The sequence below is a fragment of the Lithobates pipiens genome, unplaced genomic scaffold (genome assembly GCF_037356315.1).
Source record: "Lithobates pipiens isolate NorthernLeopardFrog02 unplaced genomic scaffold, aLitPip1_a1.2 Scaffold_8, whole genome shotgun sequence".
NCBI classification, from domain to species: Eukaryota; Metazoa; Chordata; class Amphibia; order Anura; family Ranidae; genus Lithobates; species Lithobates pipiens.
This window is the reverse complement of record NW_027507903.1, coordinates 123,326,062-123,349,237: the sequence shown is the minus strand read 5'-3', so window position 1 is coordinate 123,349,237 and position 23,176 is coordinate 123,326,062. Positions and strand designations below refer to the sequence as shown.

The following is a 23,176-nucleotide window of genomic DNA, read 5'->3' as shown; positions in this document are numbered from 1 at the left end:
GGAACTGAATTTAGATTTTTGAGATCCAGAATGTCCATTCCGGTTTGGCACCTTGAAAAATAGGTTTGAACCAAACCCCAATCTCTGCTCTGGGACCACCATTATAATTTTTTGCCAAAAGATGGTCCAATGCTTTTTCTCTGGATCCTTAGGAACATTTGATCTGAAAAAATGAAGAGACGGGAACTCTTCTGCCGCGTACACACGATCGGAATTCCGGAACAGAAAAAGACAGATGAGAGCTTTTCATCGGAAAATGCGTCCGTGTGTATGCTCCATCGGAATTTAGCTGTCCGAATTCCCTCCAGCCAAAAATTGATAGCATGTTCTCAATTTTCCCGATGGAAAAACTTTCTATCGGTAATTCCAATCGTGTGTATGCAATTCCGACATGCCAAAAATCACGCATGCTCAGATTAAACTACGAGACAGCTATTGGCTACTGGCTATTGAACTTCCTTTTTCTAGTTGCGTCGTATGTGTTGTACGTCACCGCGTTATAAACAATTGGAATTTGGTGTGACCGTGTGTAGGCAAGACAGCTTGAGCTGAATTCTGTCGGGAAAACCATGAAAGCTGTTACTAACGAGAATTCCAATCGTGTGTACGCGGCATTAGAACTCCAGTTTGTACCTTCGAGCTATTGAGGAAGTCCCCCATGCGTCTCAACGTTCTTCCTGCCAGATCCTTGAGAACTGCCAAAGAATTCCCCCAATTCAAGCAAGCAGGGGTGCCTCCTCATAAGGAGGCTTCAGTATCTTGTAGGTTTCCTCCCCCAAGACCTCTTTTGTCCCTGGGGTTAACTCTGAGGATTACCTTTTGAACCTGATGGCAGAAGCCATCGTGACTGCCTGGAGGCTGATGCCCCTGGCACAGGAGAAGGAGCTTTAAAATGAAAATATATTTACTCCTTTTCTTAAATGGCAAAAGGGGTACTTTTTCCACTAGAATCTCTTTAGCTCTATTATCCAAAACATCCCCAAATAGCTGTTTCACTGCAAAAAGGAAGACTAGCCAGGAGTTTCTTGCATGGCGCTTATTGAAGGGGTGCAAGGTGTCAGAAAAGGCCTCTTTCCATCCATACTCACCGTGTCCCTGCACACATGCACGGTGGTTTAGCACGCCGGTGCACGCATGTGCTCGGCCTGAAGGTGCGGCGCATGCGTGTGTGCAATAGCACACGGGTATGCGCAGTGGCGCACGCTATGGCGAGGTTATTTCAAACAGCACTGGCATCCAAATGGGTTGCTGGTTTGTGGTCAGCTTCCTGTTTGTGCCTGTTCCTGCTGCTATACCCGATTGCCTGTTGTGACCCGGACTGTCCCTGACTACGTTGCTCTTCTCCTCGATCCGACCCTTGGCTTGCTTAAACGGACTTCTCCTGATCTGCCTTTACGTGTTTGACCCTCGGCCTGCCTAACGGACTTCCTTGACTGCAAACACGGATTTGCCCCCTGGCCTGCTTCACGGACTTGCTACTTATCTTGTGCCTGATCCCTTGCTACTTTCCAGATTGTCTGCTAACTGCACAGGACCCTAAGTCAGTTCCTGAACTTCAGTTAACCCTCTGCTCAGCTCCTCAACCCTCTTCAGGAACTTAAACCTGCTGGTGGCCAGTGCTTCTGCGTGCCACCTGATCCATGTACCACCTCCGGGGTAGTCGCAAGGGTTAACTGCTCTCTGCAACTCGGCCTCGGTAAGTACTTGTTGTGACAGTACAAACCAGCCGGATGTCCGAGGCCAACAGAGCACGCTCTCCTTTGGAGATCTTGTGCCAGTAGGTGTCGGCCCTTACTGATGCTGTCCAAAAACTTCAAGAAGGATATACTCAGATCGATAGTCGCCTTCAGCAACTCGCTGGACCATCTTCATCTGCAGCCACAGCTCCCGCACCTACCAGTGGGACCTCCTCCTCTCAGGCTTCTGCAAACCCTACCGTAGTAATGGCTCTCCCAGATCCTAGGGTCCCCACACCAGAGCGCTTTGCAGGAGACCGAAAGAAATACCGGGCCTTTAAAAACGCTTGCTCCCTTTACTTGGCTCTTCAGTTCAGGACTTTTTCTTCTGAAGTAGTAAAAGTGGGGTTAGTGATATCTCTTCTGGCCGAGGAACCTCAGGCTCACAGCCTGATGGAACAAAGGAGCCCTATGCTGAACTCGATCGATTCCTTCTTTGAGAGTATGGGCCAACTTTATGATGATCCGAAGCGATCTTAAATAACTTGACACAAGGGAAATGACCTGTAGAAGACTATACAGTGGAATTCCGTAAGTGGGCGGCCAGCACCGGCTGGAATGAGCCTGCTCTAAGATTTCAGTACTGCCAAGGCCTATCTGAGGTCCTTAAGGATGAATTAGCCAGGATGGAAAACTCAGCCTCTCTAGAGGAGCTGATTCAATCAGCCACCAAGCTGGATAGACGCTTGCGTGAGCGGCGCTCAGAGCATTTCCAAGGGCCACGTCCGGTCTGGACGCTCCCCAGGCCAATTCCAACCCACGTACCATCTCCAGCTGCTGGCACCTCCTCGGCTCCTAAACTCGAGCCCATGCAACTCGGCTTGGTCCGTGCTCCTCTGACCCCTGAGGAAAGGCAGCATAGACGCCAATCTGGGGGTACCGGACATTTCCTTCGCAGCTGTCCAGTGAGGCCTAGTAAGTCCTACCCGCAAAACCCTGTGAACTGTCAAACCATTGAGGTGCCTAAGATTTACGTTACTCTCTTTATTTCCTTACAGTTAACGGAAAAGGAAATAAGCCTGCCAGCTATAATTGACTCCGGAGCTTGTAGCTGCTTTCTTGATGTCACTCTGGCCCACAGTCTTCATATTCCTCGGCAAACCATGACGCATAGCTTCCAAATACATTTGGCTGACGGGTCTCTTCCCCGATCTGGACCTATCACCCAGTAAATGCAACCTGTTCTCGCTACTAGGGACTCAGGCCATCAGGAGTTCCTGCGATTGGACTTTATCCATTCTCCAATCTTTCCCATTATCCTAGGCCTGCCCCGGCTGCAAGCGCACGAACCTCAAATAAACTGGAGTACTAAGGAAGTATTTTTCTCTTCACAATACTGTTCTCAGCACTGCCTCTCCACAGCTCCCAAGGTCTGCTCCACAATCTCAGCTACACCTGACAACCTTGAGCATGTCCCCTCAGTTTATCTTGGGTTCTGGGATGTGTTTGATAAACAAAAGGCTAACTGCTTGCCACCTCACCAGCCATATGATTGCCCCATCGACCTCCTGCCCGGCTTGGAAATACCGTACGGCTGTATCTTCCCACTATCAGAAACCGAGTTAACAGCCCTCAAGAAGTACATTGATGAGAACCTTGAAAAAGGCTTCATCCGCCCCTCCTCTTCACCAGCTGGAGCTGGTATTGTTTGTGGGGAAAAAAGACGGGTCCCTAAGGCCGTGTGGACAACAGATAACTAAATAGCATAACAATTAAAAACTGGGACCCGCTGCCTCTCATCCCGGAATTATTCCAATGTTTTCGATCTGCCCGAATCTTCTCCAAGTTGGGTCTCCGGGGCGCCTACAATCTCATCAGGATTAGAGCTGGGGATGAATGGGAGACTGCCTTTAGGTCCAGGTTCAGGCACTATGAGTACCTGGTGATGCCGTTTGGGCTCTGTAACGCCCCAGACACTTTTCAACATCTGGTGAACGACATCTTTCGGGAATACCTTGACGATTTCCTAGTTGTCCACTTAGATGACATCCTCATCTTCTCCACCACCATTGAGTTGCACCGAGTGCATGTTAAAAAAGTTCTCACTATACTCAGGCGTCATAAATTATATCTCAAAGCCGAGAAATGTAAATTTAAGAAGTCTGTTGTGCAATTCTTGGGATTCATTATCTCTACCAATGGGGTTGCAATGGATGCAATTCAGGAATGGCCAGCTCCATCAGACTAGAAGGGGGTGCAACAATTTATAGGGTTTGCCAACTTTTATAGGTGGTTCATCATCAGATTCTCTTCCATTGTGGCACCCATTACCCAGTTGACATGCCAGTTTGAGGGTCCTGGGTAATGGAAGAGAACCTGTTGCATTTAGTCCCACACTGGGATGCGATTAAAGCCACTAACCTTTTTTTCAATCCTATCCTAGCTGAGGAAAATATATATTTTTAATAATATAAACAGGGGCTGCAGTGTTCAAAACAACTGCAAACATTTCATGGCCCCTGATGCTCACTCTGACCGGCCACCCCCTCTCAGGGGAGGATGCCATTTGTAGAGATAAGTAGGCTTTCTAGAGCTTGAGGGAGAGCCTTTTAGCTCTTTTTTGGGGGTGTTTCAACCCTCTTTCTGACCTTAGCCCGATGCACAAAGCAGAGGTACTACCAGAAGAAATCGCATCCACTGCTTGAGCAATAGTCAGCCACTGCCGCTGCTATTAATGCTCAGCCTTGCAAATAGGGGGAGAGTTCAGCCCAGGTGAGGGGTGTCTGGTGGAAGCAAACCCCCTAACTTACCGGAGGTCTGCCTGCTAGCCCGGAGGACACAGCTACTGTGACACAGCTTGATCTCTGAGGAAAGCATGAGAAGGTATATGCTCCATACAGCCCCCAGTGGTGACACTTAGGCATGACAACATTTACTTTTTTAAAGGAGACATTTCATAAGAAAATTTAAAAATTCCTTAGAAAAACTCCACTTACCTTTCCTGCCGCAGGGTTTTCTGTGGTAAAACCAACAGAACCAAGCTACACCCTTCACGGTGGGTTCCTTTAACAAACCTTCAGGAACCAGGGACTCTCAGGGAACCCACAATTCTGGACCTGTAATAGCACCCTGCCAGTAAAACTTTATGGCTTAAAATATCAAAGTACTGGATCCTGGGGTTCAACGCTCTAAAAATAGAAGTGTTTACAAGCAAAGACCTTTTTTGCTTCAGACACGAGACCCGGGTATCATTCAGTTTGGCCCAAAAAAGACACTTTGAATGGATCTGGCTGCATAGTTAGCCCCAGCAAGGATTGCTCCAGTGGAGCACAGCACAGCACATCTTCACTCATGACCAACACCTTACACACTGGCAAAAAAACTGAGATTCTCCCGGTATGAGAGGGGTTATATAGATAGGTAATTTTCTGTTTAGGGTGTGCCAGTGTCCAGCACCTGAAGGTGGACTATAACACACACAGTAATTACTATGGCTCTGTGTCCGATTAAAGAAAAAAGGGAGGTGAAGCCTCCATTAATATACATGTAATATCCCACCCCCATTGTGTTTAGCTGGTTCGTGGGCATTGAGGAGGGAGGGAGGGAGGGATTGGGCTGTATAGTCACATGGGCTTCTCAGATTTGATAGGGAAGTAATGCTCAGCATAAAAACTCAATGAAAACTGAGCATGTGCAGATTTGCCACCACAGCTGCAAAATCCGCAGTGAGGACATGGACAGAAGGTGGAGAGCAGCAAGATTAACCAGTTTTTTTGCAGAATACAGAATGGTTATGAACAGCATGTACAACAAAATTTATTGATAGTTTTTATAATGTGGGTTTAGTGACACTTTAAACTCTAGTTTCAAAAAATAACTATAAAAGTATTTTTTATTACTGTGGCTAAAATACATGGCTGATTTTAACCTTATGCTACCCAGCCAATCACCTCCATAGCATGTATATGCATAAAAAATAATTGCAACAGTTGCATGAGATTAAATTTGCTTGTGTAGCATTTACATGTACCTAGCAGCTGTTCACACATTTGTGCCAGTTACTGCTATTATGTAAAATATAATTACTGATCATACAAGACATTCTAGAATGCCTTTTATTCAAGACTATTAGTGAATGATTCATAACGCCTCTCTCCATTCACGCTGTCACTGGCATTCAGCAGACCAATTGCAATTAAGTTCACAAGTGTTGTTTTCTGGCTCATGCGGCAAAGCAGCCCATTTTCTCTTACTCAGACATCTGAATCACAGGCTGGCAAGTCAGCTAAGTTAAATCCACTCAAAAGCTGTTTATCTGAATATTCAGGGTTCTGACATCAAGACAGAGATGCTAATTTTTCTGCAGATCATATCATCAGAATTTACCTTCCCAAAATGCAGTGCTCTCATCAACCACAGTTAATATAATAATCCTAATTTTGTAAAGTTTTGTTTTATTGGTCCCCCATCTGTTAATTGATCCATAATCTGATCAGTATTGTTCAGACTGTTAACAGCATACAGTTTTTGCATAAAAAAAATTAAAAGTTGTCAGTTCAACTAGTGAACAGCTATGCTTCGTACACACGATCAGATAATCAGATGATAAAAATAGTTTTCGGATTGATCGCAGGATAACCTCATCATTAGTACACAGCTTTCGACAGCCGAGCACAACAGTTCGTCCGGACAATAGGCCAGCGAACGACAATCGTTGAATCAGTACAGTATGCGCTAAGAATTGATAGACAAGCATCACACATGATCGGAAACACCCCGGAAGAAGACGGGAGAACATAAACCATGTGCGAACAGAAAATACAAGTGAAAAAACACAGGTAATTAAAACGTGCAGAAAGCAATACACGAATATGCCTCTACAATATGAACGGAAATAGCCAAAAGGCATGGTAGACACATGGGTCACACATATTTGACATAATTTCCAATATGCAGCTACGCAAACAGCAAGGTTTTCCAGAATCATACAAAAAAAACGTACATTTTGTAGAGCGCAAAATGCACTGTTGAATTCGATATTAGTATTATGCAACAAAATGCGATGTTTCAAAATATAATTGTTACCCTATCAGCGTAATTAAACTCCAAAGTGTGCCTATACCTACCCCCATATGTTGAAGCACCATCCCCTTTAAACGGTATCCAGTAAGTCACAGAAGGTCAAAGTCTCGCTGATTTAAAGGGTAACTCCACTTTTGCGAGGAAAAAAATAGCAAATAAAGAAAAAAATAAAAATATATCACATTTAATTGGAACACTAATCATATTGTGATTGATTGTTATTAATAATTACCTTTTCTTTTCAATCTGCAGTCAGTGCAATTTTCTGAGAATACATTGCAATATGGCTACCTGGAGCTGCTCTGTACACAGAGCCTGTACTGACCACTCCCCAGAAACATAATTTCCTGCATGTGTGATTGGCTCACCAATTTTCCCAGCATTGGGAAGTGCAAAGGAGGGATTGTGGGCCTTTTACACCCCGATCCCTCCATAAAGAGTAACTGTCACTACCTATTACTGTAACAAGGGATGTTTACATTCTGTGACAGAGCGAGGCTCTGTCTCTATGAAATTGGAGGAAAACGAGACGCAGACACAGAGTTTGCATATCTGCGGACGGGATCTCCAGCCCTGTGTCTGGGTCTTGATGTTAACGAGCAGGGTGTGTGCCCAGCTGCACATAGGCCATATAAATGAAGGGCTGTTGGTGGAAGGAGGGTGGAGTGTGAGCAGCTTGCTGCTGGCTGAAGAGTGGTTTGCCCTGTGGGAGACTGTAGTCCGTGTAAGGGACTGGGAAAGGCTGACAACCTTGAGAGTCAGGAAGACTAAGGAAGCCGGTGAGTCCAGGGGGCTGGAAAGAGTTGATAAATCTGTTGGGAGCAAGCAGAGGAACTGTTGACAATTGAGAGCCAGGTGGCTTGGTATGTTCATTTGTGTGCTGAATGAATTTAAACCCCTGCGTGGGATTACTGGATGAACTAAATATTTTGTTTTCTTATAATAAACGTGGGCTACCAGGCCCTTAACCATAAAACGCCTGCCTGATGTAGACTAAAACGCGCATCTACCAATTGAGCTTAATCACCCCAATATTACAAGTGGTGGAGAATGCGGGCATGTAGACGGTGGAGTCCGGGTCCTTGCTCCATGGTGAGTCGCATCAGGAACTACTGCTAGTTGTGTGTGGCAGCCAGGCGAACAGCATTGCATATACGTTTATTTGATGGACTGTGTTGCATGCGGGTTGTGTACCTGTGAAGGAAGAATCAAACATCAGATTTTTTTTTTTTTTCTCTCCTTCTTTGCTGAGAACTGTTACAAGCTGCTGTGTGCATGTGATTGCAAGGATGGGACGGTCAAAGCAAAAAAAGGAAGCAATCCTTGCTAAAGCCAGAGAGCGGCTATTGTGGCTAGAGGGTATTTCACCACATGCCCCAGCCATACCAGAGAATTTGTCTGAGTCTGACATCGCTGTGATCTGGGGTAAATTGATCATGTCACCCCGAGTTAAAGGAGAAGTGAAAGAGGATGTTGTTCCTGGCAGCCTGAGCCCAAAGGTGCCACAGCATGACGCAAGGAGGCCTCTGCGCTGCATCCGTTGTAGTGAGTGGGGACATGCTGTTGCCCATTGCCCCTTGTCACAGGAATGTTTGTGGAATAACCAAGCTGGATGGGAGGTTGATGAATTCTGGAGCTCATCTACTAATGATTGTGATCAGCTGTGTCCTCAGAAGTGGTATCCAATGGCAACGAGTGAGAGCCAGTCATGGAGGAGATGCCAAGAAGTGAGCTCAGCATGGCCTGAGAAGATGTCTCCACCTTGTAGGACCAGTAAAAAGGGGCCAGTGACATGTGAGACAGAAAATGAATGGTTCAAGCGGAATCGCAAAGAGTCGGGTGCACTGCAAGGGGCTGAGATCTTGGCCTCTGACTAGGTGCAACCCATGCTGCCTACAGAGGAGGTGGGAGACTTCCTTGTACGATTTGAAAAAGTTGCTGTAAAGAGAAAATGGCCTAGGGACCGGTGGCCAAAACTGCTGCAAACCTTATTGCGGATAGAGTTCCGGTCGGTTTACCATTTGATGGATGGGGACCAGGATGACTATCGCAAGTTTAAAGAGGAAATCCTTCTTAGAGGAGAGTTCCATCGTATCATGGGCCGCCAGCAATGCTCCAGGATGGGAGAAGTGTCGCCGGAAGTCCTAGGAATTGGAAATCCAGAGAAACGTAAGGTTTTCTGTCATGGCCGCTTAGGCAAAGGGGTCAGTCCCGAAAGGAGAGTACATCAGCTTGAATCCTGCATATAGCCAACCAGCTTTGGAGCGCAAGTCTGCAGTTACCCCTAGCAACAAGGATCTTGTGTTACCTACAGGGGGCGTCAGTGGGTCCAGAAAGGCTGCAGTTTTGCTCCATGGCCACATGGGGGAGTCAGCCTATGGAGACACCACACCAGTGAGACAACGCACTCAAGTGAAGGCTATGACATCAGCTGCAGTAACTGGTAAGACTGTTTCAGTTTATGATGCTGAACCCAGTGAAGTGGGAGTATGTCCAGTGGGGAGACCCGCAGTACAAATGGACATAGACTTGCTGCAGTGTGCTACCCAGAGCAGTGGGGAGGCGCAGCGTAAAGCCCAAATAGACGCAGGGCTAAAGACTGAAAAGGACATGGGGACTCTGCATATGCCTGCTATGATCCAGCAAATGGCTGGGAAAATTGAGCTAGGGGTGACCAAAACAGTGCTGGTACCATGTTCCCTAGTGATAGCTGCTGCAGGGTTGCCCAGGGAAACTTCCAAGGAGCTTGCAGTGTTGGAGCAGAGAGTTTCCCAGGTCAGCTATGGAGCTGCCCAAATAGGCAAAAGTGCCCCTTTACAGAGAGCAGGTGCTGTGAAGAGTCGCTCAGAGGTTATGGTGGCTCATAAACAAACCACAAAAACAGCAGTTGTGTCTACATGTAATGAGAATGCTAATGATCGTACTAACAAAAGTGATACTATTGCTAAACGTGATGAGTGTAATGACATTGAAACATGTATTTCTTGTAATGTCATATCTGAGAGTGAGGTTGGTAATGTGTTCACTACCAGTGATGAGAGTAGGAGATCTCCCATGACAGGCAGAGGCACAGGATTGTCCATGGAAGTCTCATGGGGTCTCCATGTGTTGGAGTCAGAGGCTGCCCAGGATGGCTCTGGTGCTATGCTGGTGGAACAAGGGGGGACTAATTCACACAGTGAGAGAGTGTGGGCGCAGCCCCACAACCCTACGTGTAGCCCAGTGGGCAAGGGGTTAATTCAGCCTGCAAAAGTTGAGTGTACAAAGCTGAATGTGTCTGTAATGCCACCAGGAAAAGGTGTTCAAAATGGTGTGCTGCACCAAGCTTTAGGTGATGAAGCATCACCCCAATGCAACGTTGATAAAAGTATGGTGTTACAAAATGATGTATATAGAAGTGAGGAATGTGCAGTTAAAGCTAATGAATCCCAGGTTTCTGTGCGGCTTTCTACAGCAGGTGATGCAACGCTGTGGAACACCCATGGTGGAACCACAATGGACTGGGACAGCTGGGCCAAACAATTGTTAGCCATGCTGGATAAGGCTAGCTTAAGTAACAAGGGTGTGGACACAAATGCTATGCCAGACAGGGGGATCGCAGAGCCGCAGGTGGTTGAGGGCGTCTTGGTCCCTGCAAAGGTTGCTGCCCTCCCCTCTGAAGAAACAGTTCAGGGCACTGGCATCGCAGATGTGTTGTCCACAGCCCCACAGCTAAATGATATGGAGTATCAAAGTGATAGTGTGTCTTGTAATGACCTGCAGAGGCTCACCAACACTGGTGCAGAAGGGATAAGTGTGAGACATGTGTCTGACAGCTCTCCAGGGGAGAAACAAGCTGTGATGATGAGTACCTCCAAGGAGGATGAGGTCTCTTCAAATGTCTCACCTTCTCAACCTGCAGTCGCTGAGCCCTTCCATGTCTTGGACAGGGTAAAGGACCCTAGAAAGTTCTGGTGTTTAGACATGGGATGTTTAGAGATGACAGAAACTTTACTAGAAATGTTAGAGTTGGTAAAGATGAACTTACTGTATACTTGGGTATCTCCGCCGCAGTTGGACCAGGTGGTGCTGCGTAGCACCAATGGGTGGAGCCAAGTGGTACAGGCAGTGCTGGGAAACCATGACAAACAGTGGAATTGGTGGGACCAATGGTTAACCATTTGGCACAGGATCTCCAGATTCTCTGTGAGCGTACTTCTAGTTATTGATTGGTATGGAAGGCACGCGAGAGAACTGCTTGAGATATCAGAGGTCTCTCCGTCTGGTGCGGTGACTAGAAAAATCTCTGCTGGTGTGGTCCGAGGTGCGGCGGAGCAGTTGTCAGTAGAGGGCGCAGATACTGCCTTACCCGCTAGGCCTCATGAGAAGGGACGGCCCAGAATGGACTCAGCAGTAGCAGAGATGCTTTCTGTCACTGGCCCAGAGGTACAAGTTAAGGTGCCCGGAGACACTATGGGAGAAAGTGTTAATATTGGTTGCCATAACAATGTAATGTGTATACCTGAAAAAAATGGTTTATGCTTAGGTCAGGGTAGTTTGTTAGAACAGGTACCCATGGAGTGTTTGACAACGGGTGAGGTGGAGCTGTGCTATGGTCCCGTCAGATGTAGTCCCTCCTCAGGTCTTCTTCTAACAAACACTGAATTGGAAAGCTGTGATCTGTTAAGAGTTCGTTCTGTAAACAATGATTTGGTTGCAGTGGGTACCAAGAAAAACAGTTTTGAACCAGAAATACCGATGGTGAAGGGTAAAATGGGTATTTGTAAGTTGAAAGGAGGGATCAAGGAAGGCAGAGTTCCCCCAAGAAAAGTGAATAAGCCTAGGGACCCCAAAAGAAGAGGAAGGCTGAGTATAGGAAAATATAGGAACCTGTTAAGATCCAGGGGGGAATGTTCCTGGAAGCGCACCCGGAAAAAGGGTTGGGCCTACGTGGCTGACAGCCAGCACAGAGGTGTCCCAACCATCGTGATGGGTGCTGGTGTTCCTCCCTCCGGATCGAAACAAAGGGGGGGGGGATATGTGACAGAGCGAGGCTCTGTCTCTATGAAATTGGAGGAAAACGAGACGCAGACACAGAGTTTGCATATCTGCGGACGGGATCTCCAGCCCTGTGTCTGGGTCTTGATGTTAACGAGCAGGGTGTGTGCCCAGCTGCACATAGGCCATATAAATGAAGGGCTGTTGGTGGAAGGAGGGTGGAGTGTGAGCAGCTTGCTGCTGGCTGAAGAGTGGTTTGCCCTGTGGGAGACTGTAGTCCGTGTAAGGGACTGGGAAAGGCTGACAACCTTGAGAGTCAGGAAGACTAAGGAAGCCGGTGAGTCCAGGGGGCTGGAAAGAGTTGATAAATCTGTTGGGAGCAAGCAGAGGAACTGTTGACAATTGAGAGCCAGGTGGCTTGGTATGTTCATTTGTGTGCTGAATGAATTTAAACCCCTGCGTGGGATTACTGGATGAACTAAATATTTTGTTTTCTTATAATAAACGTGGGCTACCAGGCCCTTAACCATAAAACGCCTGCCTGATGTAGACTAAAACGCGCATCTACCAATTGAGCTTAATCACCCCAATATTACAATTCCTTGTGACAGCAATAAAAGTGATCGCATTTTTTTTTTTTAAACAATTTATTAATTTGAAAATAAAATAAATAAGAAATGTTATTTTTTTTAAAGGGCCCCTGTCGCCGCGAGCTCACGCAGCAAAGAAAACACATACGGAAGTCGTGCCCGCATATGTAAACGTCGTTCAAATCACACGTGAGGTATCGCCACGATTGTCAGAGCAAGAGCAATAATTCTAACACTAGACCTCCTCTGTAGCTCTAACCTGGTAACCGTAAACATTTTTTAAAGCATGGCCTATGGAGATTTTTTAGGTACCGTCGTTTTTCATCATCTCACGAGTGCGTGCAATTATAAAGCGTGACATGTTTGGTATCTATTTACTCAGCGTGACATCATCTTTCACATTTTACAAACAAATTGGGCAAACGTTACTGTTTGGTTTTTTTAAAATTCATGAAAGTGTCCCTTTTCCCAAAAAATTGCGTTTAAAACACTGCTGCACAAATACAGTGTGACATAAAATATTGTAACAATCACCACCATTTTATTCTATAGATTCTCTGCTAAAAAATATATATATATATATAATGTTTGGGGGTTCTAATTCATTTACTAGAAAAAAATAAGGATTTTAACTTGTAAACACAAAATGTCAAAAATAGGCCTAGTCACGAAAGGGTTAAGAGACCAGATAAATTTCAAGAACATGGTTTTAGACTTCACAATAGAATTTTAGGGAACATTTTAATTATATTACAACAACCAAACCAAAAGAAAGAGTTTGTTTCAAAAATGGAGGAAAATATACAACCAAATTATTATACAAATTCTATTTCAGTGTCACCAAGATTAAATATTTAGTTTTTCAGTTTAACTCATGGATGTCATTGTGTCTCAGCACTCTTTTGATCACTGAAAACAATCTCGGACACCTGTGATAATTAGATTGCCAGGTGAGCCCAATTAAAGGAAAAACTACTAAAGGAAGGTGTTCCACATTATTAAGCAGAGCACCATTTTCAAGCAATATGGGGAGGAAAAAGTATCTCTCTGCTGCTGAAAACAGTGAAAGAGTTCAATGCCTTGGACAAGGTATGAAAACATTAGATATTTCACGAAAACTTAAGCGTGATCATCGCACTAGTAAGAGATTTGTGGCCGATTCAGAGCACAGCCGGGTTTCGTGCAGATAAAGGCACATTAACCACTTTCAGACTGGACCATTTTGCTGGTAAATGACCAGAGGTCTTTTTACAATTTGGCACTGCGCTGCTTTAACTGGTAATTGCGCGGTCATGCAATGTTGTACCCAAACAAAATTTGCGTCCTTTTCTTCCCACAAATAGAGCTTTCTTTTGATGGTATTTGATTGCCTCTGCGATTTTTATTTTTTGCGATATAAACGTAAAAAGACCGCAAATTTTGAAAAAAAATGATATTTTCTACTTTTTGTTATTAGAAAAATCCAATAAACTCAATTTTAGTCATACATTTAGGCCAAAATGTATTCAGCCACATGTCTTTGGTAAAAAAAAAGTCAATAATTGTATATTTATTGGTTTGCGCAAAAGTTGTCACATCTACAAACTAAGGTACGTTTTCTGGAATTTACGCAGCTTTTAGTTTACGACTGCCTATCTCATTTCTTGAGGTGCTAAAATGGCAGGGCAGTACAAAACACCCCCAAATTACCCCATTTTGGAAAGTAGACCCCCTAAGGAAATTGATAAGTGGCATGTTGAGCCCATTGAATATTTTATTTTTTTGCCTCAAGCGATTGAATAATGACAAAAAAAAAAATTTTTTTTTTTTTTTTTACACAAAGTTGTCACTAAATGATATATTGCTCACACATGCTATGGGCATATGTGAAATGACACCCCAAAATAAATTCTGCTGCTTCTCCTGAGTACGGGGATACCACATATGTGGGACTTTTTGGGAGCCTAGCCGCGTACGGGGCCCCGAAATCCAAGCACCGCCTTCAGGCTTTCTAAGGGCGTAAATTTTTGATTTCACTTCTCACTACCTATTACAGTTTTGAAGGCCATAAAATGCCAAGATGGCACAAAACCCCCACAAATGACCCCATTTTAGAAAGTAGACACCCCAAGCTATTTGCTGAGAGGCATGTTGAGTCCATGGAATATTTTATATTTTGCCACAAGTTGCGGGAAAATTACAAACTTTTTTTTTTTTTTTTTCACAAAGTTGTCACTAAATGATATATTGCTCACGCATGCCATGGGCATATGTGAAATGACACCCCAAAATAAATTCTGCTGCTTCTCCTGAGTACGGGGATACCACATATGTGGGACTTTTTGGGAGCCTAGCCGCGTACGGGGCCCCGAAAACCAAGCACCGCCTTCAGGCTTTCTAAGGGCGTTACAGTTTTGAAGGCCATAAAATGCCAAGATGGCACAAACCCCCCCCAAATGACCCCATTTTGGAAAGTAGACACCCCTAAATTTAGGGGTACACTAGTGAGACTAGGTAATAAATGGCGGGTGCCCTGAAACTATAAAAAAATAACTAACCAACCAGCGTCACCTGTAACAGTTATATGGTGATCACTGGTGAAAGGGTTAACTAGGGGGCAATCAGGGGGCTTTATGCGGTAGTATATGGGGGTCCCTGGCGCTATAAAAAGCTGCGGCGAACCTAAATACCTACCTGCCTAACTAGCGTCACCTGTGACACTAATACAGCGATCAGAAAAACGATCGCTTATTAGGCTGGGTTCACACTGGAGCGATGCGGGAACGCCACGAATCCGCGGCGGGTTCCCGCATCACATGCCTCCCGGCGGCAGTTCACACTGCCCTATGCAAACTGCTGGGAGTGTCAGTGAAATGTTAATGACACCCCCAGATCAGTTCGCATATCGCAGTGCGATCTGCAAACTCGGATCGCATGGTGTGAACACCCATGCGATCCGATTCTGCTGCGGACCAAAAAAAGGGTCCCGTGCGAGTTTGCGGCGGGTGCGACATGAATTCAGCCATACTATCTGTATGGCTGAACTCGAATCGCACAGAGATCGGATGTGATTTGCACTGCAGTGCGGTGCGAATCACATCCGTTCTCATAAACCGCTGCAATGTGAACCCAGCCTTAGTGACACTGGCGACGGGGGGTGATCACGGGGTTAAACCTTTATTGGGGGGGTTAGGGGGGTACCTTAGAACTAAAGGGGGCTAACCCTAAAAGTTATTACAGTCACAAATGACACCTGCCGGGTGATCAGGGGGTTAAACCTTTATTAGGTAATAAATGGCGGGTGCCCTGAAACTATAAAAAAATAACTAACCAACCAGCGTCACCTGTAACAGTTATATGGTGATCACTGGTGAAAGGGTTAACTAGGGGGCAATCAGGGAGCTTTATGCGGTAGTATATGGGGGTCCCTGGCGCTATAAAAAGCTGCGGCGAACCTAAATACCTACCTGCCTAACTAGCGTCACCTGTGACACTAATACAGAGATCAGAAAAATGATCGCTTATTAGGCTGGGTTCACACTGGAGCGATGCGGGAACGCCACGAATCCGCGGCGGGTTCCCGCATCGCATGCCTCCCGGCGGCAGTTCACACTGCCCTATGCGAACTGCTGGGAGTGTCAGTGAAATGTTAATGACACCCCCAGATCAGTTCGCATATCGCAGTGCGATCTGCAAACTCGGATCGCATGGTGTGAACACCCATCCGATCCGATTCTGCTGCGGGCCAAAAAAAGGGTCCCGTGCGAATTTGCGGCGGGTGCGATGTGAATTCAGCCATACTATCTGTATGGCTGAACTCGAATCACACAGAGATCGGATGTGATTTGCACTGCAGTGCGGTGCGAATCACATTCGTTCTCATAAACCGCTGCAATGTGAACCCAGCCTTAGTGACACTGGCGACGGGGGGTGATCACGGGGTTAAACCTTTATTGGGGGGGTTAGGGGGGTACATTAGAACTAAAGGGGGCTAACCCTAACTGCCCTAACAGTTATTACAGTCACAAATGACACCAATGCAAAAAAAATAAAAAATGACATTGGTGTCACTGTGACTGGGGGGCAGGGGTAATTGGGGGGGTGATCGGGGGGGTGTGAGTGTGCCTGGCATGTTCTACTGTGAAGTGTCGTGTTGGTGCAACTCACCGATCCTCTCTCCTCGGTGTCGGAATGAAAAATACAGACACGGAGAGGAAGTGATGTCACGAAGGATTTCTATTCGTCGGGAGCGATCGCGAGGGGGTGGCCATGAATGAATGGCCGCCCCCTCATCCCGGATCGCTCGCGAACGAATACCGACCGCCGCAGGCACCGGGCGGGGGCCCGATCGGGCCCCCCGACCCGCGGGAAGGCAGGGACGTACAGGTACGCCCATATGCCTGCCCGTGCCATTCTGTCGACGTACATCGTCGTGGGGCGGTCGGGAAGTGGTTAAGGAAGATTTCTGCCAGATCCATGCATCGGATCAAGACAGCAGCTGCTAAAACACCATTGCATAGCAGCAAACAGATATTTGAAGCTGCTGGTGCCTCTGGAGTCCCACAGACATCAAGGTGTAGCGTCCTTCAGAGTCTTGCAACTGTGCATAAACCTTCCATTCGGCCAACATTAACCAATGCTCACAAGCAGAAACGGCTGCATTGGGCAGAAAAATACATGAAGACTAATTTTCAAACAGTCCTATTCACTGATGAGTGCTGTGCAACCCCGGATGGTCCAGATGGATGGAGTAGTAGATGGTTGGTGGATGGCCCACCCTGCTCCAACAAGGTTGCGATGTCAGCAAGGCGGTGGTAGAGTCATGTCTTGGGCCGGAATCATGGGAAGAGAGCTGGTGGCCCCCTTTAGGGTCCTAGAAGGTGTAAAGATGACCTCTGCAAAGTATGTGGAGTTCCTGACTGACCACTCCCTTCCCTGGTACAGAAGGAAGAACTACCGTATGCTTTCTGTAATAAAATCATCTTCATGCATGACAATGCACCTTCTCATGCTGCAAAGAATACCTCTGCATCAATGGCTGCTATGGGGATAAAAGGAGATAAAGTCATGGTGTGGCCTCCATCCTCCCCTGACTTTAATCCTATTGAGAACCTTTGGAGCATCCTCAAGTGAAAGATCTATGAGGGTGGGAGGCAGTTTACATCCAAACAGCAGTTCTGGGAGGCTATTCTGACATCTTGCAAACAAATTCAAGCAGAAACTGTCCAAAAACTCAATGGATGCAAGACTTGTGAAGCTGATTTCAGTAAATATGCTGCAAACACAACAAATGACAATTTTCACTTCTTCAAAACCTGTAAAGTGTTTTGAAACTTACTGTGCGTAATAATTTGGAACAGTGCAATGTAAGTTTTTTATTTTGAAAAAAAAAAAAACCTGTTATTTGGAGGTTTGTTCAATAAAATTTCAATTGTACTCTTTTTTTGTACACTTTGAAATGTACTCTTAATAGTTGATAACAGGAGAATTATGCTGACTGTTGTTTACATCAATTATTTAGGTAAATGAGAAAAATATCATTGACTTAATAATTTGGAACAGGGTGTAATGTGTGAAATCCAGCGAGTTTTCCTGGTAAGTGGGTATCCAAGTATTTGACTGATATGGGAGGCCATTTAACAGGGAAGTTTTCAGTAAGGACAGAGCCCAATCTGCTCAGCGGGGGATCGCTCCGTCGACCCCCACTGAGCAGGCAGATGACAGGTCCGAGTACCTGTCAGAGTACCGCTCTCCCCTTCGGGGGATTGGATGAGGACAGACCGTAGAGTCCGTCGTCACCCGATCCGATCCTCAGACGGATGGAAAGTAGGTTTTTCCTCCGTCACACTTTTTCAGATCAGAGCGGGATTGGATGTCAGCGGACATGTAAATGCTGCCATTCGATGCTCCATAGAGGTCTATGGAGTGTCCATTCAGGTCCGCCTAAAAAATTGACAGGTGAATCTGAATAGACAGTCCCTGTGAAAGAGGCCTAAGTGTTTTGTTCCAGCAGGAAAACGTTTAGGGCTTCTGACTTTTGACAACTGATTTGTTGTCATTTATTGCATGCGCCGAGTCTGGACAAGCATCTTTCTCTGGAAAAGAACCAAGTCTTGCTCATCCTTAGGTTTCCCTGGTGGAGGTATATGTGGACTGAGTTATCAGTCCACATATTTGTTTATCAGAACATTTCTCTCTTCTATGTTAAAAAAGCAATATAACAAAAAAAAATCTTAAAGTGGTTGTAAACCCTTTACAACCACTTTTACCTACAGGTAAGCCTAGATTAAGGCTTACCTGTAGGTGCTCAAAATATCTCCTAAACCTGCACGGTTTAAGAGATATTTGCAAAAGAGACGGGCACCAATGTCTACGGTGCATGCGCCATAGACAATGGCGCAGGCACACTGTAGAAACCTTTAGAAACGGTGATCCTGCCGTTTCTGAAGGAGATTGTGCCGTGACTGGTGTCTCCCGTATGCATGTGCGGGAGTGACGTCATCACGGCTACGGCCAATCACAGCGCCGGAGCCGCGATACCCAGAAGGAAGAGGGTGAAAGATGGATGCTTCGTGGAGGCGAGGAAATTGGGGATATTGCAGGCTTCGGTTTCAGATAAGTGACACAATGGGCTTCTATGTGATGCATAGTAGCCCATTATGCTTTACCTTTGCAGGGAAACAAAGAGGAAGTAAAACCCATCAGGGTTTACTTCCTCTTTAATATTTTATTATAATCAACCACTTGACCTCTGAAAGTTTTACCCCCCTTCCTGACCAGGCCATTTTTTGCAATATGGCACTGCATTAATTTAACTGACAATTGCGCGGTCATGCAACACTGTACTCAAATAAAATTGATGTCCTTTTTTTCCCCACAAATAGAGCTTTCCTTTGGTGGCATTTGATCACCTCTGCCTTTTTTATTTTTTGCGCTATAAACAAAAAAAAACTAAATTTTTGAATATATATATATATATATATATATATATATATATATATATATTTTTTTTTTTTTATATTCTGTTACAAACGTATCCAATAAAAAAAAATCGAATTTCTTCATTAATTTAGGCCTATATGTATTCTGCTACATATTTTTGGTAAAAAAAAATCCCAATAAGCATATATTCATTGGTTTGCGCAAAAGTGCTAACGTCTACAAACTATGGGATTTTTTTTTACTAGTAATAGCGGTGATTAGCTACTTATATACTTTTTGAGAACCAGTGACACTAATACAGTGATCAGTGCTAAAAATATTCGCTGTCACTGTACTAATGACACTGGCTGGGAAGGGGTTATTATCAGGGGCGATCAAAGGGTTAACAGTGTGTCTAGCCACTGCTCATGTGTACTGTGGGAGGTGCTTTTACTAGGGAAGAGATGGAATTTGTTCCTTTGCAGGGACAAAAATTGCATACCTTCCCTCCTGTCAGAAAGGCGATCAGCATTACTTACATAGATCGCAGTTCTGTGTCTTTTCTTCACAATCGGTGAATGCCGGTGGACATTGAGTCTGTGGTACCCGCTGATCGGCTCCCACTGTGTGTAATAACAACGGGACGAGCACGCAGCAGCGCACATGCGTACTCCCTACCCAGAAATGTCACCGTAAAACTGCTATAGGGCGGACCTGAACTGGTTAAACTAAGCTTAAACCTGCTTCCACCCCCATTCTAAGCACTATACTAACTATCCAGTAAAAGAAAGGCGCAAGGCGCACACTCTCGGCGCTATTGCATGCAAATATGCGGGTGCTCTGCGCCAAGCCCCGGCTTTCTGAGAGGCCGCATATTTGCATGTGTTCGGCGCCAAGCGGTTAACATCTGTGGTAATTTTTTTATTTAATCATTATGATAACCTGCTTTTGTTAAACATTCCTTTAGGCTGGGTTCACACTGGAACACGCAGCTGCTCAGAGCAGGGGTCAGGCGTTGTCTCCATTCACTGTTTCAGGTCCGATTTCAGCATGAATTTTGGGCTGAATTTGGACTTGAAACAGACTAAAAGACGCACAGGGTCTGTGGATATGTGTGAACCGGCTCCATAGAGATCCGGTCACAAGCTCCTGCTATGTGAATTGGATGCGGGGAAATCCGCAACCAGTTAGCATAAGTGTGATCCCAGCCTAAGGCATTTTTTCAGAACAAATGTTTCAAATTAATTTTGTGGGAGAGTTGTTGGCTGCAATTAGATCTCCGTAAATTATATTTGTTTTATTTAGCATTTCAGGATTAAAAGGTAAATTAAGGTTCCACAGAATGGCAGCCTTCTGCACAAATCATTAGTCCGGTAATAAGGAGCAAAGCCTGAGTAGTGTAGAGCTACGTAGGAAAGTTTTAATCTCACAAACTACATATTTTTTTTCTAGGATATTGTTGCAAGATTAGCCTCATGACATTAATCTAACAGAGGTATTTGTGAATGGGAAAATTACTAATAAAATGTTCAACTGTTTATTCTCCTACTCTCATTCAAATCTACGCAATAGGAATTTCGATTAACAAGAAAGCAGTCAGTGACCTAGTAATGTTATCCAGCAAACATCAGAATTCTTATTTAATTAATCACCGAGGTTGATTTACTAAAGGCAAATATACTGGGCACTGCAAGTGCAGTCGCTCTAGATTTAAATGGAAGCTTGCTCATTTCTATCATCCAATCATGTGCAAGCAAAAATGCTATTTTTTTTGTTCCTTGCATGTTATTGAGTAAACTGTTTAAAGTGAAGGTTTACATCATTTACTAACCTCTGGACTAAGTGCACAGTATATTTGCCTTTAGTAAATAAACCTTAAATTCTGAGTTCTGTGTATAGTACAGTAGCAAAAATAAAAAAAAAGCGTCTCTGAAGTCTGTGCTGTCTAATTTCCGATCTCCCTGCTTTCTGTATTATCAATCACATTCAGACTCCCAAGGTAGGTTTGAATCTGATTGGTGTCTGAGAGAAATATTCTAGTACTGCCTGCCTGCAGTGGGTGTGTTTATAAGCTCCTCTCCAGCATCAAACAAGGCAGGGTAGTACTAGGGACTCTTGGCCTAGGATGAAAAGCAATCAATTGAATTTTGTTTTGAATGATTGCCATGTATATATTGTTACTAAGAAATCCCTGGAAACCTCTACTAATCCAGATTTTTTTTCTTTTCCTCTTCTTATCTTTACTTTCCTTTTAGTCTTTTCTTCTCTCCTTATTCTATCCTGTCTTCTCCTATTTATACCGTATTTATCGGCGTATAACACGCACTTTTTCCCCCTTAAAATCGGGGGAAAGTCGTGGGTGCGTGTTATACGCTGATCCCCACTGTCTGTGAGCTGAAAATAGCGTGCGGCGCAGAAAAATGCTGAGCGCCGCCAAAAAATACAGAGCGTCTGGGCGGCACTGCGAGCCGAGCCCAGTACACAGTACAGTCAGCTCGGTCTTTTTCGGCAGCGCTCGCTTCAGAAACAGCAGGGAGGCGGGACTGCGAGCGAAGCTGAGCAGTCGGCTCGGTCTTTTTCGGGGGCGCTCGCTCGGTCTTTCTCGGCGGAGGGAAATTTAAACGTGGGCAAGGCTGCAAATGGCGCTGTGCAAGCTGAAAATGACACTGTTAGGTACCTGGGAGGTGAGCCTGACTTGGTGGAGAAGACTTCTCTTACGAATCTGGTTCAGGGTCCACTGGAGTGAGACAGTGGAGCTGTGAGCGCAGCGGGGTAGGAGTGTCTGAGCTGGAAGCAGCAGTAGATGCAGGCAGTGGGAGTAGTCCTCTGGACGGCTGGAACTGCAGGAACGGGCAGGAGCTGGTAGAACAGAAGGACGATCACACAGCCAGATAGCAGCAGACACTGGAACAGTGGAAGTGGATCCTGGACGGAGTACAGCACACTTGGAACAAGCAGAAGATTAGTCAAACAGGCCGGGTCAGATCAGGCAGGTAGAAGGTAGGAGCGGCAGGCAGAAGCAAGGTCACAGGCTAGCAGAGGTTCAGCATCAAGGATAAGCAGTCCGTAAGCAGGGTCAGACAAGCCGGGATCAGAGCAGGAGAAGGCAGCAGAGTCAGACGTGAGCCGGGTCAATAACGGTAAACAGATAGGCAGGTAACAGAAGTCTCAGGTACAGCTGCAGACAAAACAGCACTGAACAAGTGCGGCTGTCACCTTTAAATAGGCCCACTGGCGCCAAACCGCGCTAGCGCGTGCACGTGGTGCGCGCACGCGCCCGGGATGCACACTGGCGCGCACACACATGCCGATGCCCGTTCTGTCCAACCGCGCTTGCAGAGCCCTGACAGACACTGGCAAGCTGAAAATGACACTGGCAAGCTGCAAATAACACTAGGCAAGGCTGTAAACCGCGTTGGGCAAGGCGCAAATGATGCTGGGCAAGCTGCAAATGACACTGATCATTCTGCAATGATGGACAAGGCTGCAGATGCACACTGATAAGGTTGCATTGATGGGCATTTAAACGTAAGTTTTTTTTTTTCCTTAAACTTCCCTCCTAAAACTTTTTTCCTTAAAATGTCCTCCTAAACTTGGGGTGCTAGGATAAATACGGTAATTACATAACAAAATGGTAGTAAAACATTCACTTTTATAATGCTCAATTATAATACAATAATAGTTAGTAAGCTCTAATGTCTTATTATAAGTAACTGAATCTCGTAGTAATTAATATTATTTCTTTATTACATATTACTCTTAAAGTTAAAAGTTTAACAACGTTACCTTTTTTTGTTGCTCTTGATTATATAATTGTTAAAATTTATTCTAACACCTTAGTCTTTCTAAAAACATATAGCCTACTTAAATCTTTAAAAGCTTGTAACGATAAGAAATACTAAGATCTGACATATAAATTCAACTAATGCTACCATTTAATGTAATCAATAT

At 45.2% G+C, this 23,176-nt stretch overlaps 1 protein-coding gene across 1 annotated transcript in view; it reads right to left on the bottom strand.

The window, feature by feature from the left end:
- LOC143960579 (uncharacterized) overlaps positions 1–23,176 on the bottom strand; it is a 151,434-nt gene that overhangs the window by 40,570 nt on the left and 87,688 nt on the right. The window lies entirely within an intron of this gene.